This window comes from Salvelinus sp. IW2-2015, linkage group LG25 (genome assembly GCF_002910315.2).
Source record: "Salvelinus sp. IW2-2015 linkage group LG25, ASM291031v2, whole genome shotgun sequence".
In the NCBI taxonomy this organism is placed as follows: Eukaryota; Metazoa; Chordata; class Actinopteri; order Salmoniformes; family Salmonidae; genus Salvelinus; species Salvelinus sp. IW2-2015.
The window spans coordinates 19,852,398-19,872,635 of record NC_036865.1 but is presented as its reverse complement, the minus strand read 5'-3'; the positions used below and the strand labels follow the sequence as shown (position 1 = coordinate 19,872,635).

General features: G+C 40.7%; 1 long non-coding RNA gene across 1 annotated transcript; it reads right to left on the bottom strand.

Annotated features, from left to right (window-relative positions):
* Positions 1–16,248: 16,248 nt before the first annotated feature.
* On the bottom strand, positions 16,249–16,747 carry LOC139022978 (uncharacterized). The gene is made up of 2 exons (XR_011474045.1): positions 16,520–16,747; positions 16,249–16,417 (listed from the first exon to the last, which is right to left on the bottom strand). It is a non-coding gene; the product is annotated as an uncharacterized lncRNA (long non-coding RNA).
* Between the last annotated feature and the right edge of the window lie 3,491 nt (positions 16,748–20,238).

The window sequence follows — 20,238 nt, the reverse complement described above, 5'->3', positions numbered from 1 at the left end:
GTGCCTGTTGTCAATAGAGATGACTCAACAGTGATCACCACAGTGTAAGACAAATTCCCAGTTTGATTTGCTTTGTAATGAAATTAGTCATAAATGTAAATCTTTAATCACAGTAGTTATGAATAATGACTTGAGAGGCAAGATACATTGAAGGGTACAACGCTGCCTTATCACGCTTTTACTAATAGGATACATTCCAATCTTAATGTATTCACACTGCCCAGGGGTGGCATAAGACAATCCCCGAGCCGACTAGGTGTAAAATCCTTCGATGTGCCCTTGAGCAAGGCACATAACCTTAATTGCCCCTGTAAGTTGCCCTGGATAAGAGCGTCTGCTWAATGACTATAATGTAAATGTTTAAAAAAATGTAACATAACACTAATGGTTATAGAGGCTAATTGAATTGTGGAATCACCATTAGAGACATTGACTTTTGGACATTTCTACCATGCTGGCAGAACATATGATAGCAATCATACTGTATAAACAGTGCATTCAGAAAGTATTCAGATCCCTTGACTTTTTCCACATTTTGTTACATTACAGCCTTATTCTAAAATTGATTACATTTTTTTAAAATCCTCATCAATCAACACACAATACCCCATAATGACAAAGCGAAAACAGGTCCTTAGACATTTTTGCAAATGTATTYAAAATGCTAACCATAAGTATTCAGACCCTTTGCTATGAGACTTGAAATTGAGCTCAGGTGCATCCTGTTTCAATTGATAATCCTTGAGATGTTTCGACAACTTTATTGAAGTCCACCTGTGGTAAATTCAATTGATTGGACATGATTTGGAAAGGCACACACCTGTCTATATAAGGTCGAAGGAATTGTCTGTAGAGACAGGATTGTGTCGAGGCACAGATCTGGGGAAGGGTACCAAAAACATTCTGTAGCATTGAAGGTCCCCAAAAACACAGTGGCCTCCATTYTATTTCCATTTTCCTTGAGTGGTCCAGCCAGAGCCCGGACTTGAACCCAATCGAACATCTCTGGAGATACCTGAAAATAGCTGTGCGGCGACGCCCCCCATCCAACCTGATAGAGCTTGAGAGGATATTCAGAGAAGAATGGGAGAAACTCCCCAAATACAGGTGTGCCAAGCTTTTAGCGTCATACCCAAGAAGGCTTCGAAGCTGTAATCGCATCCACACTACTGAGTAAAGGGTCTGAATACTTATGTAAATGTGATATTTCCAATTTTTTTGTGCAAAATTTCTAAAAACCTATTTTTGCTTTGTCATTATGGGGTATTGTGTGTAGATTGATGAAGATTTTTTTTAATGAATTTTAGAATATGGCTGTAAAGTGACAAAATGTGGAAAAAGTCAAGGGGTCTGAATACTTTCTGAATGCACTGTATTCTCTAGACTAGAGTATGGGAGCTACCGAACCCCACAGTACCTTCTTCAGCATGTTTCACTACAATAAGATGGCACCGTACATACATGGTTTACAGGGGGGTTATAAGTGGTTTATAAAGACGCATGATTTGATAGCCTACTTTATAACACATTTGGGAAGTTATTGTATGGTCTTTGTAGTACCTATATATTTTAGATTGAACAACTCTTTCATTCAAGGACCCTACAGAATCGGAACATAACTTTAAATCACTTATGTCAATAACGGTGAATATGCTACTGCTACTGCATCTGTATCTGTGCTGGGTGTTGGAATAAGCTGACATTTGCATTCATGAATTATGAATGTACGAGGTAGTTTAGGGCCATGCCCATGACACTAAATTGTTTGTCATTGACAGCTAGTAGCTGTTATTATACCAATAATAAGCATCACATAAATCACATAGAGTACATTTACATCAATCTCGATAGTGATAGTACTGTGTTTACATGCATTGTGATGAATGTCAAATTATAGCATTTGACAAGTCTCCTCTGTGAGAATAGGTTTATATTGGAGTTTGGTTTATAAGTATCTCCCTCTCCACACACCCTCATTCAGAAATGCACTGCTGATTAGATATCCCTTTACAATGGGCGCCTGTTTTAGTTTAGGACTATCATTAAAAATCCATCAGGCAAATTTGTTCCTCCACACGCGTTCCAGCTGTAACCATAGACTTGGCTTTGTGCTTGCATAATTAAATGACAATGGCATGGGTCAGTAAGATGCATTCAGAACAGGTAACAGGAGACCTGAATAGCGTTGCAGGCTAAGTTTAGCACATAAGAGCTTCATTATGAGGTGGTCTAGCATTTCTTACTCAATCATATAAGACCTGTGCATACAGTCTCATATTCCCCACCCTTTGCTTTGGGGGCAGCATGATGAATTTGATTGATATAGCTAGCATTTTCCAAGTGCTAAACATGTTTTGCACTGGGGTAAGGGGGGTCGTCTCATCCATAGAAATATAATTAGTTATATTTCTATGGTCTCAACCACCACCAAAGTAAATTGCTACATCTGTGTGTTATCCATTTTTACCAAGTCCTTCAACATACAAACACAAACCCACTCACAATCAAGTTGAATTATGTTTTACCATTTTAGATAGCTTGTGCTCCTTGTACAGGTGTTTAACCTTGGTTGACATTACATCAGTGTACAGATTCAAACAACTCAATCTACCATTTCCTTCCCTAAATAATATGATTATACATTACTTCTGCTTGCATTTCCGTTTCTTAATCATATAAATCCAGCTCACTATATTTCTCTGTTAAAATCCACCCTTGGAAGTCAACATGGACACAATCCAGCCACATTTTCACCAACATGTGACCTTGGGTCTATAATATTCTCTCTGTGCAAAGCATAGTCCTGAGATATTGAGAATCCAAGTTCTCACATCCCAGAACTCAGGACTGTTTTGTAGTGAATTATTTTTTTCATAACCCATTAAGGTACTCACTTTAATGGTACCTAAAGTACAGAGTATCCAAATACTGAGACATTTGTAAATCCGTTTTTTTAGGGGGATGCAATAGCAGATAGAACCTTATGGCTCTGAAATGTCAATCTGGGTTCAACCAAAAGGTTCTGTCTGACACTTCTGAATTAGACATGTTCAGTTTTTAAGACAACTGTAGCTATTTGAATACATAAATMACAGAATAACACTATTTTATCAAGATAGAGTCAGAACACATCATCAAATACATTAAGAAATGTATAATGATCATCAGATTAATTACTGTCATCACTGAACAACGATGTGACAACATCATTTACTTTAAGATTTCTGCCGGTGTTGTTTTTTGCTTGCATGTCATTATTGCTGGCTAGGTTATCCTAGACCATACGTAAGAGGGAGATGGCAAAGACATGTGTTCTGATTGGTCCGTCTGTATTTGTTCAGGATTGTAATTGGATTGCAGATAGAACTTTTATTAAAAAAATGTTTACTTAAAATGTACTTTAAAAAAAATCTAACTTCACAGACATACGAATATCTATTATATGTGACTAACTCTTTCGACACAAATATCAGATAGAACCTTATAGTCCCAACATCTCAAACAGGCCATTGCATCCCCATCAGGGGCCATAGTCCAAATGCATCTTACTTATCATCATTTATAACATAAACATTGGATGAAATTATTCTCAAATGTGGTCTGAATGGCTGCCATTATAATGAATTAATTGAATGCAAAATGCAATTTCATATTCACAGCCCTTATTACAGCTGAATTGTTTGATAATGTCAAGTGAGTCGTTTTATTAAGCGTCACAGTAATGTAATCATGCATCACAAAACACATATTCTAGTGAATATAAGTGTTAACATCACTGCAGATGTATTGCAGCGATAATATGCAAATTACATCAGGAATGAAAGCACTGCGTAAATCTGAATTTGCTAACTACCTACAGAATACTACCCAACCATACACAGTATCTCTCCATCTGAAATTGGGATTAGCGGAATAATGAATAATGTATTATGCAAATATCTGGTGTTTAACTCTAGAAGAGGAGAATGATTGAAGAATGTTGTTGCCTTGATTTACAGCTGCTGGTAAATTGATAATTTACAAGACTCTGATGACTCAAAGACTTCTACTGTGAAAACATAATTAAAAGGAACCATCAAAGTTGACTTCTGAATGCTGCCTTAGTTGTATATATTTTGCATTTTTACTACTCTCTGGCAGCTAATATAATACAGTATACTGTGTATAGATCGTCAGTAGTAGAACCAAAGTCCTGGTGAACTGGGAGGTTGTGGGATTTGAATTTGACTTTAAATGGGGTCACTGGTGGCGAGATTCAATGTCTTTTCATTTCTACACTGAGTGTACAAAACATTAAGAACACCTGCTCTTTCCATGACATAGACTGACCAGGTGAATCTAGGTGAACCATATGATCCCTTATTGATATCACTTGTTAAATCCACTTCAATCAGTGTAGATGAAGGGGAGGAGACAGGTTAAAGGATAATTTTTAAGCGTTGAGACAATTGAGACATGGAATGTGTATGTGTGCCATTCAGAGGGTGAATGGGAAAGACAAAAGATGAAGGTGTCTTTGAACAGGGTATGGCAGTAGGTGCCAGGCACACTGGTTTGTGTCAAGAACTGCAACGCTGTTGGGTTTTTCAGGCTTAACAGTTTCCCATGTGTATCAAGAATGGTCCACCACCCAAAGGACATCCAGCCAACTATACACAACTGTGGGAAGCATTGGAGTCAACATTGGCCTTGTAGAGGAGTCCATGCCCTGACAAATTAAGGATGTTCTAGGGGCAAAAATATTAGGAGGGTGTTCTTAATGTTTTGTACACTCAGTGTATATTATACAGTATGTTCAATAAAGTACAAGTGATAAAAATGAGTGGCGTCCTCAATTTCAATAGTCATGTCACACCTCTGTAGGAAGTCTTTATGTAGAATCAATTAATGTTTTTGTAATAGCTTTAATGAAGGTGGTACATTTCATAGGGAGTGACAGTGATGAGGAAACAAGTTATGAATTATAGCTATAGACCAAATACAGAGGAAATGTGAAAACAGTGTTCAGAACAAAGCACATAAGCAAACCACTCAGCATTAATAATTTATCCATTTTATATGGCAATTTAGAACTCACTTGAAGTTGCTATGGTGACAGGGTATTTTGAGACAGCTAATGACCTATGCAAAAACCATTCACTGTAAACTTCACTCAAGCTAAATTAGATGGTAGTACTGCTGTCTAATTGGTTGAGAAGAACATAATCCCTGCTAAGCTTCGGTTTTTCAACAGAGGGCAAATTTAGATCGTTAATATCAATGTTAAACATCTGTGAGCTGTTTACTGTGAGGGAACATGAGCCAAGTAGCAACCCTGAGCCTTGTTTTGATTTCTAATGCTGACAGTATAAGAGTTGTCAAATTCATAATGATTCAACAAGGAGTAAAGGAAAAATGTACATGGGACGGAATACATGGAACACTACACTATTCTTTACAGCAAATCCCCTCTCTGTCTCTATATTTCAGATCCCACATTTGAAAAGCTTTGAGGTGTAGCTTTGAGGCAAATTATATTTGTCCAATAACTCTGGAGCCAATGCAGCTGTAGGGCTCGACGAATGAGTCATGTGTTAACCATTTATGTCCAACTTCTCCCATGCAAATGCTTGACATGTGTTACTTTATACAGTTTAAACAGAGCCCTGTGACTAGGCAGAAGATCAAGGCCAGTGCAATCAAACCATTAATGCCACCTGCTCACCCTTGACCCTGCTGTTTAAAGAAAGGTAATATAGAAGCAGCCTATTATCTTTACGATGTTCATTTCGGGACATCTATCATGAACCTAGTTCATATAGAGCTAGACAAACGGATAGATGGTTCACTGTTAGGATCATCATTATGACAGGGTCATGTGGTCCTTTGTAGCTCAGTTGGTAGAGCATGGCATTTGTAATGCCAGGGTAGTGGGGTTCAATTCCCAGGACCACCCATACATAAAATGTATGCATGCATGACTATAATTTGCTTTGGATAAAAGTGTTGGATAAAAGTGTCTGCTAAATGGCATTTATTATTATGTGTTGTTATCCTTTTCAAACGTGAGCTCTAATCTAGATGTCCTTCCCTGAGAAACAGATGTTGTTCATAAATATGTCCTCAGAGAGCTTATTGCTGGCACAACTAATTCACATCAAACCAACTGGCAAATGTGTTGTGGAGTGCTTTGCTGACTATTACATGACAATCAATAGAATTTAAATGAAATACCTCCCATTTACCAACCGCTCAATATCTACATGTTTCAAGCAGACAGACCGTCATAGTCCCTGTGCCCAAGAACACCAAGGTAAACTGCCTAAATGACTATCACCCTGTAGCACTCACATCTGTAGCCATGAAATGCTTTGAAAGGCTGGTCCTGGCTCACATCAACAACATKATCTCAGACACCCTGGACCCATTCCAATTCGCATACCGCCCCAACAGAGCCACAATGACGCAATCACTATTGCACTCCACACTGCCCTTTCTCACCTGGACAAGAGGAACACCTATGTGAGAATACAGTTCATTGACCAGAGCTCAGCGGTCAACACCATAGAACCCTCCAAGCTCATCACTAAGCTAAGGTACCTAGGACTGAACACCTCCCTCTGCAACTGGATACTGGACTTCCTAAGGGGCCGCCCCCAGGTGGTGAGGGTAGGCAATAACACATCCACCAGTGTGGTGCCAGGACAACAACCTCTCCCTCAACGTCAGCAAGACCAAGGAGCTGATCGTGGACTACTGGAAACGGAAGGCCGAGGACGGCAAATTCACATCGAGGGGGCGGTAGTAGAATGCGTCAAGAGCATCAAGTTCCTCGGTGTCCACATCAATAAGGATCTATCATGATCCACACACACCGACACAGTCGTGAAGAAGGCACCACCATGCTTCTTCCCCTTCAGGAGGCTAAAAAGATTTGGCATGATCCTTGAAAAGTTCCACAMCTGCACCGTTGAGAGCATTTTGACTGGCTGCATCACCACTTGGTATGGCAACTGTTTGGCATTTGACCGCAAGGCGCTACAGAGGGTAGTGCGTACAGCCCAGTACAACACTGGGGCCGAGGTCTCTGTCATCTAGGACCTCTATACCAGGACATGTCAGAGGATTGCCCTAAAAATTATCAAAGACTCCAGCACCCAAGTCATAGACTGTTCGCTCTTCTACAGCATGGCAAYCAGTATTGATGCACCAAGTCTGGAACCAACAGAACCCTGAACAACTTCTACCCTCAATTCATAAGACTGTTAAATAGTCTGTTAAATAGTTAATAAAATAGCTACCCAGACTTTCTGCAATGACCCTTTTTGCAAAAACTTCTTGACTCATCACACGCAGCTGCTACTGTTTTTGATCTATACTGTTGCCTAGTCACTTTATTCCTAGTTATATGTACAGTACCAGTCAAAAGTTTGGAAACACCTACTCATTCAAAGGTTTTTCTTTATTTTTAATATTTTCGACATTGTAGAATAATAGTGAAGATATCAAAACTATGAAATAACACCTTTGCCCTGATGACAGATTTGGACACTCTTGGCATTCTCTCAACCAGTGTCACCTGATATGTATACTACCCCTACCTTCTGTATACCACCCCTACCTTGTCACAACACAACTGATTGGCTCAAACGCATTAAGAAGGAAAGAAATTCCACAAATTAACTTTTAACAAGGCACACCTGCTAATTTAAATGCATTACAGGTGACAACCTCATGAAGCTGGTTGAGAGAATGCCAAGAGTGTGAAAAGTTGTCATCAAGGCAAAGGGTGGCTACTTTGAAGAATCTCAAATATAAAATATATTTTGATTTGTTAAACACTTTTTTGTTTAATATATGATTCCATGTGTGTTATTTCATAGTTTTTCTGTCTTCACTATTATTCTACAATGTAGAAAATAGTAAAAATAAAGAAAACCCCTTGAATGAGTGTGTCCAAACCTTTGACTGGTACTGTACATATCTACCTCAATTACCGCGTACCTCTGTACATCAAAACAGTACTGGTACCCCTTGTATATAGTCAAGTTATCGTTACTCATTGTGTATTTATTATTACTTTTAATATTACGTTTTTTACTTTWAAATTATTTCTCTATTTTCTGTCTCTCTGCATTGTTGGGAAGGGCCTGTAAGTAAGCATAAAATGTTACTTGATTTGACCTTGCAGACCCCTTTCCTAAAAGTCAAGGAAATCACTGCCAGCTGTTTGATCACAGAACAGAATTGTATGCCTACCGAGTGGTGCAGCGGTCTAAGGCACTGCATCGCAGTGCTTGAGGCATCACTACAGACCTGGGTTTGATCCCAGTCTGTGTCGCAGCTGACCGGGAGACCCATAAGGCGGTGTACAATTGGTCCAATGTCGTCCGGTTTAGGGTAGGGTTTGGCCAGCCGGGARTTCCTTGTCCCATCGCGCTCTAGCGACTCCTGTGGCGGGCCGGGCGCATGCACGCTAACTTCAGTCGCCAGTTGTATGGTGTTTCCTCTGACACACTGGTGCTGCTGGCTTCCGGGTTAAGAGAGCGGTGTGTCAAGAAGCAGTGCGGCTTGGCAAGGCCGTGTTTCGGAGGACTCATGGCTCTCGACTTTCGCCTCTCCTGAGTCTGTAGGGGAGTTGCAGCGATGGGACAAGACTGTACCTACCAATTGGAGAGAAAAAGAGTACAAAGAATAAAATAAAAAATTAAGAGAATTGTATGTATTTTTTCTATTAATAATTATGTAGTTACATTCTCCAAACATAATCAGATATGCTATTGAGAATTTGTCATCAGAACTCTCCCTGTAATACACCACAATATACTAATTGAACAGTTACACAGTTATAACATCAATACAAAAACATCTGTGCAGATTGATAGATTCTACTGTAATTCAAACCTCAACAAGTATATTTTTCTGAACTACCTTGGCCAATTCCCCAGAGTTCTAAAACTAGACAGTATCCCACAAGACCTCAATAAGGTGGAATCTCCTAGTATTTTTCCCTTGAGGCAAAAGCCCTTGCACACAAAACAAGTTAAGTGGATGCCCTTTGCTCCTTTACGCAAGATCATTCAGTTTTTTTCCCTGACACAGCAAATGACAATCTTCATTAGTGTCATTATTATTACTAAATGAAGCACAGAGGAAGCCTTGTTATTGCAGGCGGGAATGTGGTAGCTGGGAAACCTATCTCTGTTTACATATCAGTGGTTTTGTTTCTTTGCTCCGCTCACGATCTCTCCCAAGGAATTATCTGGTCCATTCCAATGGAAAGTACATACCAGTGCTAAGTAGCTACCAGACAGGGAATGGGATGTCATTTTAGACTAATGCTAGATGGGGATTTTGTTCACTAAACTGTAACATACAGTACATTTCACAATCCAAAAATAATCTTGCTGGGGTCCTCTATGSAAAACAAATTGGAGCTTTAATATTTATTTTCATTTACAAAGCATTTTACGTTTATTCTCAACCCTGTTGTGAACATTAGCAGATGGGTAGTTTGCATGCGCCCATCCTCGTGGTGTTGCAATTATCATTGTAATGTCATATTATGGAAGTTCAAGCAGACAGACAATTTGGAACAAAGACAGGAAAAGTCTGTCCCYTTTCCAAGGTCACTACCCTTCCTACTGTTTCCTCTTTCACTGGCAGGGAATTGATTTGAATTAGAATCAGCTCTGCAGCCAAATAGGCAAAGAGAACATTGCATCCTGTGTGTCTTACCATCCCTCGCTGAATTGAAAGTGGTGAATAATTTCCTTGGGAGCTCTACCGATATTGAATTTGTGTTTGAATATATAAAATAGTAATCACAGTCAGAAATATCCATTTGTATATATTATTCAAATTTGGCTTCAAATATTAAAGGTTCAGATAGAGACATATTTTGTTATTGGAGGAAAACCCATCTAACCAAGGGTATATTTGTTGTGTTATAAGTGGTTTAAATATGTAGGCCGTATACAGAATGTTCATGCATAAAAAAATCTAATTAATGCAAAGGACCAAAGGGACTTCATCACTTTAAAATAATGATTGCAAGCCGTTGATTTGAATCAAAAGTCTGTGTCTGGTGCATATATTTATGGATGTCTCAGTCTTGCATGTTGTATTTTGATGAATGATTGTATTTCAGGCCCTCAAGGCAGGAAAAACATGAATATTCTTGCACATCATGGGCTGGGCCGGCTGCAGGGCGTAAGCGACATCAGCAGTCGCTTAGGGCCCTATTTTCACATAGTATGCTCAGATAGCAAATACACACTGATGGTCACAATGAGATCCAGTTGTTTAAGTCATTCATTTCATAATTTGACAGGAAATAGGCCAGTTCTTTTCTTCATTTATAAAGGCGTTGACTGGAACAYGCAAGCTTAATCACACACACTAAAAAGCATACTGTACAAACATCTTCATTAGATTATTTTAATAAGTCTGTAATACCAACATGTTTTAAGCAGACTACCATAGTGCCTGTGCCCAAGAACACTAACGTAACCTGCCTAAACGACGACTGACCCGTAGCACTCAAGTCTGTTGCCATGAAGTGCTTCGAAAGGCTGGTCATGGCTCATACTATTATCCCAGAAACCCTAGACCCACTCCAATTTGCATACCGCCCAAACAGATCCACAGATGATGCAATCTCTATTGCACTCCACACTGTCCTTTCCTACCTGGACAAAAGGAACACCTATGTGACAATGTTATTAATTGACTACAGCTTAGAGTTCAACACCATAGTGCCCTCATAGCTCATCAATGAGCTAAGGACCCTGGGACTAAACACCTCCCTCTGCAACTGGATCCTGGACTTCCTGAAGGGCCGCCCCCAGGTGGTAAGGATAGGTAACAACACATCCGCCATGCTGATCCTCAACACAGGGGCCCCTCAGGGGTGCGTGCTCAGTCCCCTCCTGTACTCCCTGTTCACTCATGACTGCATGGCCAGCCACGACTCCAACACCATCAAGTTTGCCGATGACACAACAGTTGTAGGCCTGATCACCGACAACGACGAGACAGCCTATAGGGAAGAGGTCAGAGGCCAGGACAACAACCTCTCCCTCAATGTGACCAAGACAAAGGAGATGATTGTGGACTACAGGAAAAGGAGGACKGAGCACCCCCCATTCTCATCGACGGGGCTGCAGTGGAGCAGGTTGAGAGTTTCAAGTTCCTTGGTGTCTTCATCACCAACAAACTAACATGATCCAAGCACACCAAGACAGTTGTGAAGAGGGCACGACTAAATCTATTCCCCCTCAGGAGACTGAAAAGAATTGGCATGGGTCCTCAGATCTTCAAAAGGTTCTACAGCTGCACCATCGAGAGCATCCTGACCTGTTCCTGGTATGGCAAATCCTCGGCCTCCGACCGCAAGGCACTACAGAGGGTAGTGCGAACGGCCCAGTACATCACTGGGGCCAAGCTTCCTGCTATGCAGGACCTCTATACCAGACGGTGTCAGAGGAAGCCCCTAACAATTGTCAAAGGCTCCAGCCACCCTAGTCATAGACTGTTCTCTCTGCTACCGCACGGCAAGCGATACTGCAGCGCCAAGTCTAGGTCCAAGAGGCTTCTAAACAACTTCTAAATCCTGAACACCTAATCAAATGGCTACTCAGACTATACCTCAACTAACCAGTGCCCCCGCACATTGACTCTGTACCGGTACCCCCTGTATATTGTCTCGCTATTGTTATTTTACTGCTGCTCTTTAATTACTATTTACTTTTAGTTCTCATTCTTATCCATATTTTTTTTWAACTGTGCTGTTGGTTAGGGGCTCGTAAGTAAGCATTTCACTGTAAGATACCTGTTGTATTCAGCACATGTGACTAATAAAATTTGATTTGATTAGATTTTTATTAAAGCACAATAACATGTGTATATATGGTCATATTCAAATACTTCCAACGTTCACTGCTAGAATCAATTACTTGTGGGTTGAATTGTCTGTGCAGTATATAGCATGGGTCTGCCTCAATCTCCCAAGGGTCCTGAAATATTCAGGCCTCAAATTATTGCAATATGTCTCACAGAACAACATGTCCTTTAATGTAGTCCTATGCTTTTTCCTGTATATAACATTCTAAGTCACAGGAAATGAGCATATCTCTATTTCATAGTTGAATGTATCAGTGACTAAGATATGGAATATAGGCCTAATCATTTCTTAAGAACGCCATACTGCAGATGTAATCAGATAAATACTACATTTGGTTATTATGTTAGGTCTTTCTCAATGACCTCTCTTCCCTCTGTCCATAAATATATTTCAAAATACACAGACATGGTCACCTTGAGGGGGCCTAGGCTATCTCACTGGAGCAGATACCATGGCCATCGTTAATTAAACTCGTAGATGCCAAAGGTTAATTAACGTTCAGTAGTGTGTCTGTAAAGTGGTAAACAAGTCAATATAGATGTTTTTTTAATAATATTTTTTTTATTGCATGTTAATTTTCAAATTCATCTGATAAGCCATTCCAGTAAATATCTTCTGAGTTATCATATTTTCATTTGAGCCTGTGTATATATAGCCTAATTGAAATACATCTATCATAATCAAATAATTTATTGCCTAATATAAAAATATATATAACAGTAGGCATTTTACATTTTAAACCCTGCAATGCTGCCCTCTTCAGTAAAAAGTTGCCACATTTAAATCCCTGACACTTTATGTCAATAAAATTCGATAAAATAAATAAATAGCCTTTTGGTTGTGTACACAACATGTAGCCTAATTGTGTTTGGCTGCATTGGATGTCACCATTGTCATGCAACACGTAAATCAAAAACGAGACCCCATTTGGGAGGAGCGTAAACTTTGGTGGCTGCGTGATTACCGTACTCATAGCAGCAGAATATTATGCTGGCAGCACGATCGTGGAATTTTTTTCTCTCAAATAAGAGTCCCACAGCAAAGACATGGTAAACTTAGGAAATATCGATATTTTTTTGCACTCTAGTTTATCAGAGCACTGCAACTGTCTTTAAAAAAATGAATAGATCATTTGACCCATTTCTTTTTATATATTGTATCAGCATTTATTTTGTAAGTTGAAAGCTATTGTGTAGGCTATATTTAAAGAAATACAATTCTAATAAAATACAAATATATGTTATTGGAATTACTCAATAGAGTCTGCAAAACTTAAATGAGTCTCTGGTGACTCCTTACTTCCACCCACACCTTTCAAACATTAGGAACGTGTAGAAGATAGTTAAAATACCTGTCTCACTTAAAGTGGGGTGGGAAATACTCAGAAGGGTCTCTACTAACCAAATATTGTTAATTTTGGAAGAGGACTGTGTAGTACATATCAAAGGCTAATGACTATCAAATCTCTATAGAATCTACAAACATTGAGGACACAGCAGGAGTTTTTATGAATAATGTAATGACGGCTTTCACAGAATCTCTGAAATCAGTGAGCAAGTACAGTCCTGTGAGTCAGATTAAGATATTTATGTTATGCATTCGGAAAGTATTCAGACCCGTTGACTTTTTCCACATTTTATTACGTTATGGCCTTATTCTAAAATTGATGKAATACAAAAAGTTCCTCATCAATCTACACACAATACCCCATGATGACAAAGCAAAAACTGGTTTTTAGAAATGTTTGCAAATGTATAAAAAATGCAAAACAGAAATACCTTATTTACATAAAGTACCAGTCAAAAGTTTGGACACACCTACTCATTCAAGGGTTTTTCTTTATTTTTACTATTTTCTACATTGTAGAATAGTAGTGAAGATGTTAAAACTGTGAAATAACACATGGAATCATGTAGTAACCAAGAAAGTGTTAAACAAATCAAAATATTTTAAWWWWYAMATTCTTCAAAGTAGCCACCTTTTGCCTTGATGACAGCTTTGCAAACTCTTGGTATTCTCTCAACCAGCTTCATGAGGTAGTCACCTGGAATGCATTTCAATTAACAGGTATGCCTTGTTAAAAGTTAATTTGTGGAATTTCTTAATGAGTTTGAGCCAATCGGTTGTGTTGTGACAAGTTAGGGGTGGTATACAGAAGATAGCCCTGTTTGGTAAAAGACGAAGTCCATATTATATCAAGAACTGCTCAAATAAGCAAAGAGAAACGCCAGTCCATCATTACTTTAAGACATGAAGGTCAGTCAATATGGAACATTTCAAGGACTGAAAGTTTCTTCAAGTACAGTCACAAAAACCATCAAGCTCTATGATGAAACTGTCTCTAATGAGGACCGCCACAGGAAAGGAAGACCCAGAGTTACCTATGCTGCAGAAGATAAGTTCATAAGAGTTACCAGCCTCAGAAATCGCAGCCCAAGAAATGCTTCACAGAGTTCAAATAACAACAGACAAATCTCAACATCAACTGTTCAGATGAGACTGCGTAAATTAGGCCTTCATGGTCGAATTGCTGCAAAGAAACCACTACTAAAGAACACCAATAAGAAGAAGAGACTTGCTTGGGCCAAGAAAAATTAGCAATGGACATTAGACCGGTGGTAATCTGTCTTTGGTTTGATTTTTTGTTACCAACCACTGTGTCTTTGTGAGACGCAGAGTAGGTGAATGGATGATTTCTGCATGTGTGGTTCCCACCGTGAAGCATGGAGGAGGAGGTATGATGGTGTGGGGGTGCTTTGCTGGTGACACTGTCAGTGATTTATTTAGAATTCAAGACACACGTACCAAGCAAGGCTACCACAGCATTCTGCAGCGATACACCATCCCATCTGGTTCGCACTTAGTGGGACTACTGCCAATTTGATTCAAAATACGTAATTTCTGAATTTTAACAACGAAAATCTGAAATCAACCTTTTTTCTCATTTATTGTGTCAAATGTAATAAACAACAACAAAATCTATTACATTTTGGGATTTTTGTGTTTTGTTCATAACTGGAAGTACACAGCCCCTCATCAAATATTCACGAGGCTTGAGGGGTGTGTTTACTGCTTAGTTTTGCAGCACAAAGAATGGATTAGATTGTGGGAGTGTCATAGGAAGATAAAAATACTCATGTTATCTAAGATGCAGGAGTTTTGAAGCAAGTTCTTAAAATATGAGCAAATTCACTGCCCATTTAACAAAATTCAAACAGAAACTCACCCCCAACCTGAATTAGCATTTCTTTGCACTTTGCTAGTAGAAACTAAAGACAGGAAAACACACCCAGATACTAATCTAATCAACTCAATTTAAATGATAGGCGCGTACCCCTGTGTCGCTCCTCTTTGAACTATCCACCGTCCAACTAACGAAATAACACAGTTTCCCTGTAACAATACATCCATAGCACTTACCGTACAATAAAACATATCAAAATGCGTACATCTGGCCACTCTACCATAAAGGCCTGATTGGTGGAGTGCTGCAGAGATGGTTGCCCTTCTGGAAGGTTCTCCCATCTCCACAGAGGAACTCTGGAGCTCTGTCAGAGTGACCATTGGGTTCTTGGTCACCTCCCTGACCAAGGCCCTTCTCCCCCGATTGCTCAGTTTGGCTGGGTGGCCAGCTCTAGGAAGAGTCTTGGTGTTTCCAAACTTCTTCCATTTAAGAATTATGGAGGCCACTATGTTCTTGGAGACCTTCAATGCTGCATAAAGTTTTTGGTACCCTTCTTCAGATCTGTGCCTCGACACAATCCTGTCTCGGAGCTCTAAGGACAGTACCTTCGACCTCWTGGTGTCACACCCTGATCTGTTTCACCCGTCTTTGTGCTTGTCTCCACCCACGCTCCAGGTGTCGCCCATCTTCCCCATTAATCCTGGTGCATTTATACCTGTGTTCTCTGTTTGTCTATTGCTAGTTCCTCTTGTCTCGTCAAGCTGACCCGCTTTTCCCCCTGTATTCCTGTTTCTTGTTAGTTTCTGTTCTCTAGTTCTCACGGTTTTTGACCATTCTGCCTGACCTGACCCTGAGCCTGCCTGCCGTTCTGTACCTCTTGACACTGCTCTGGATTACTGACCGCTGACTGCCCTGACCGTGAGCCTGCCTGCCGTTCTGTACCTCTTCACTCTGCCCTAGATTACTAACCTTTACCTGCCATTGATCTGTTGTTTGCCTYCCCCCTGTTTCATAATTAACATTTGTTATTTCGAACTGTCTGCATCTGGGTCTTATCCTGAGGTCTGAGAGTACGAACTGGCCGTTCACAGACCCAGCAGACTCGGACCAGCTCCGCAACGCCGTCTCCTTGTCACGGTTCTCTAAAGTAGAACCCAGAAGCAGACCAGGACAAGGAGAGTAAGACGAAGGTGAGTATTTATTTACAAGTTTAAATGTAGTGATAGAAAAATCCAAGTAGCGGAGCGGGCAGCGGAGGTGAGTTGATGGAATTGAGTAAGCAGATCCAAGGAAGTAACTGAAGTCACCGACGACCAGGAAGGGATGGGATGAGTGTTCCGGGTGAATGACTGTAGACAGAAAAAACGGAGGTAAGTTCAAGGCAAGCAAGACGTACAAAACAACAAAACAAACTCTATCAAACTGGAGGCTGATACGCTGGCACAACATACTGTTCATGGCTAACGATCCGGCAGGGAATGGATGTCAGGTCAGCGCTTATGAAGTGGAGGGGTGATGATCAGGACCAGGTGTGCAGATAGCTGATGGGATACAGGTGCGGGTACTCAGAGATCCTCCAACTAGCTACGTCGCCCGGCAACCAGACAGGGTGCGTTCCAGGACACCGGAAAAAACACTCCAGGACAGAACACAGGCAAAAACAGACTCAGGAAGCGGGATTCGTGACACTCCTCCCAAGGAGTCAACATTGGAAGGCACGAGGAGTTGCTTCGTGGTCTTATAGAAGGTTTCCAGACCTTGGCCAAACGCCATGACCGCGCGTTGAACACATTGCTGGAGCAATTCCGTGGGTTGTCTGTTAGGCAGCCTACCACGACGGTAACCTCCCAGACCRTCAGTAACCCGTCTGTCATCAGCACGTCTCTCCCGGCCACCCTGGCTTCCCGGGAACCCGGCTTACCTCCTCCGGAACACTTCMCTGGAGAGTCGGGAACCTGTTGGCCGTTTCTCGCTCAGTGTTTCCTCATCTTCGAGCTGCAGCCCTCCTCCTTCCCCTCGGACTGCTTGAAGATAGTGTACCTCATCACGCTGATTTCCGGGAGTTACTCCAGCAAGACTCCCGCAGTGTGCCAGACTATGCGGTGGATTTCCACACATTGGCTGCTGAGCCTGGAACCCGGGATCGCTGTTCGACACGTTCCTGCACGGATTGTTGGAGGAAGTTAAGGATGAGCTAGCAGCCCGGGAACTACCAACGGATCTCGACTCGCTCATCGCCTTGACCATCCGGATCGATGGGCAGCTAGGGGAACGTAGGAAGGAGAGGAGGTCTGGACTCTGCCCTGGATTACTGACTTCTGCCTGCCCTTGACTTGTCGTTTGCCTGCCCCCTGTATCATTATAAACATTTGTTATTTTAAACTGTCTGCATCTGGGTCTTATCCCAAGGTCTATACATGGCTTGGTTTTTGCTCTGACATGCACTGTCAACTGTGGGACCTTATATAGACAGGTCGGTCTCTTTCCAAATCATGTCCAATCAATTGAATTTACCACAGGTGGATTCAGCAAAGGGTCTGAAATACTTATGTAAAAAAGGTATTTCTGTTTTTTTACTTTAATAAATTTGCTGAACTTTCTAAAAACCTGTTTTTGCTTTGTCATTATGGGGTATTGTCTGTAAATGGAATGGGTGCGTGTTGGTGGCAGGGAAGTCAGGCGCAGTTGAATCGAACTAGYTATAAACGGAGTTGTTTAATCAGTGTTTCACAAAACTCCAGAACCAAAATACAAAACCCGTCGCGCACCAACACATAATACACAAACATACAATCAAACAATCTCCGACAAGGACATGAGGGGAAACAGGTTAAACAGGTTAAATACACAACATGTAATTGATGGGATTGGAACCAGGTGTGAAGGAAGATAAGACAAAACCAATGGAAAATGAAAAATGGATCAGTGATGGCTGGAAGGTCGGTGACGTCGACCGCCGAACACCGCCCGAACAAGGCGAGAGACTTCGGCGGAAGTCGTGACAGTAGATTGATGAGGATTTAAAAAAAATCAATTTTAGAATAAGGCTGTAACGTAACAAAATGTGGAAAAAMTCAATGGGTCTTAATACTTTCCGAATGCACTGTAAGTTGCGTTTCATATGGTATCTATTCATTTGCGGATGTCAACCATTCCTTATGATATGTTAAGAATTGTAATTTGTACGAATTGTTACGAATTCTCAAAACGTACAAAATGTTAGGCATTTGCTAAACTTACGATATGTTAAGCTAAACATACTATTAGTAATGATTTTGCTAAACATATGATATGTTATGAATTTTAGTTAGGTGGCAAACATTAGCTAGACTAGCGGTTAGGGTTAAATTTAGCAGTTAGGCTAAAGTGTTTAAGGTTAGGGTGAGGGGAAGGATTTGCTAAAAGGGTTAGCTAACATGCTAAGTTGTTGCAAAGTAGCTATAAAGTAGTGACTAGTTGAAAAGTTGCTAAATTGCGAAAGTAATTATATTTTCGAACTCGTATCCTTTGGGTTGATCATCATTTGCGTTATACTCCACCCATTCGCCTCTACTGCCCACTCTACATTCGTTTTTGCCTTAAGTAACTATCTGTCTTAATGTCTTAAGTAACCATCCCAAACGTAAAATATTATCATACCAATTTGATTGTCTCGGATTTACGGTTACTATGAGARCAGGCTGTCCCAGCAGCTAATGTTAGGCTGTTTTTAGCTTGCTAAATAAATAGCTGCATAAATAAATAGTTTGATTGTATTGACATTCGCAGCCTTAGTTAGCTAACGTTACATTCGTCAGTTTTTGTCCATAATATTGAGTGAAACTGAAAGTGCYTACTGAATGGCTGGAGGAAGCAAACAATGTACCATGCCAGCTGCGATTTACAACCTGATAGCAATATTTGTTAGACTACCAAGAAATGTATTGGTGAATTATATGAATCATGCATTGAACTGCATCCATCTATTCTGCCAACAATGCCTTACTCTACGTCATGGACTTTTGAGTAAAATATAACCTATTTTTAGAACCTCTTGCAAAGTTTGTTTTGTAGCATAAACTGGGATTTTGATAATTTTTTTTACTGATATGATTGTCTGTTTCATATCTGCTAAGTACACTGAAAAACAAATATAAATGCAACATGCAACAATTTGAATTACAGTTCATATACTGTAAGGATATCAACAAATTGAATACATTCATTAGACCCTAATCTATGGATTTCACATGACTGGTACAGACATGAAACTGTTGGTCACAGATACTTTAAAGAAATAGGTAGGGGAGTGGATCAGAAAACCAGTCAGTATCTGATGTGACCACCATTTGCCTAATCTACACCCTGATAATCTAGTTTATCAGGGTGTTGAATGTGGCCTGTGGAATGTTGTCCCACTCTTCTTCAATGGCTGTGTGAAGTTGCTGGATATTGGCGGGAACTGGAACACGCTGTCGTACAATTRTTTTATTTTTAAGTTTACTTWAWWWWWWWTTTAACTAGGCAAGTCAGTTAAGAATGGGCCAATTGTGCACCACCTTATGGGATTCCCAATCACAGCCAGTTGTGATACAGCCTGGAATCAAACCAGGGTCTGTAGTGACACCTCTAGCACTGAGATGCAGTGCCTTAGACCACTGTGCCACTCGACCCAGAGCATCCCAAACATGCTCAATGGGTGACATGTCTGGTGTGTATTCAGGTCATAGAAGAACTGGGAAGTGTTCAGCTTTCAGGAATTGTCTACAGATCCTTACAACATGGGGCCGTGCGTTATCATGCTGAAACATGAGGTGATGGCGGCGGATGAATGGCAGGACAATGGGCCTCAGGATCTCATGACGGTATCTCTGTGCATTCAAATTGCCATTATGCCTGCCCATACGTAGCACCGCTGCCACCATGGGGCATTCTGTTCACAATGTTGACATCAGCAAACCGCTCCCCCACACGACGCCATCTGCCCGGTACAGTTGAAACCGTGATTCATCGGTGAAGAGCACACTTCTTCAGCGTGCCAGTGGCCATTGAAGGTAAGAATTTGCCCACTGAAGTCGGTTACGATGCAAAACTGCAGTCAGGTCAAGACCCTGGTGAGGACGACGAGCATGCAGATGAGCTTCCCTGAGACGGTTTCTGTGCAGAAATTCTTCAGTTGTCCAGGTGGCTG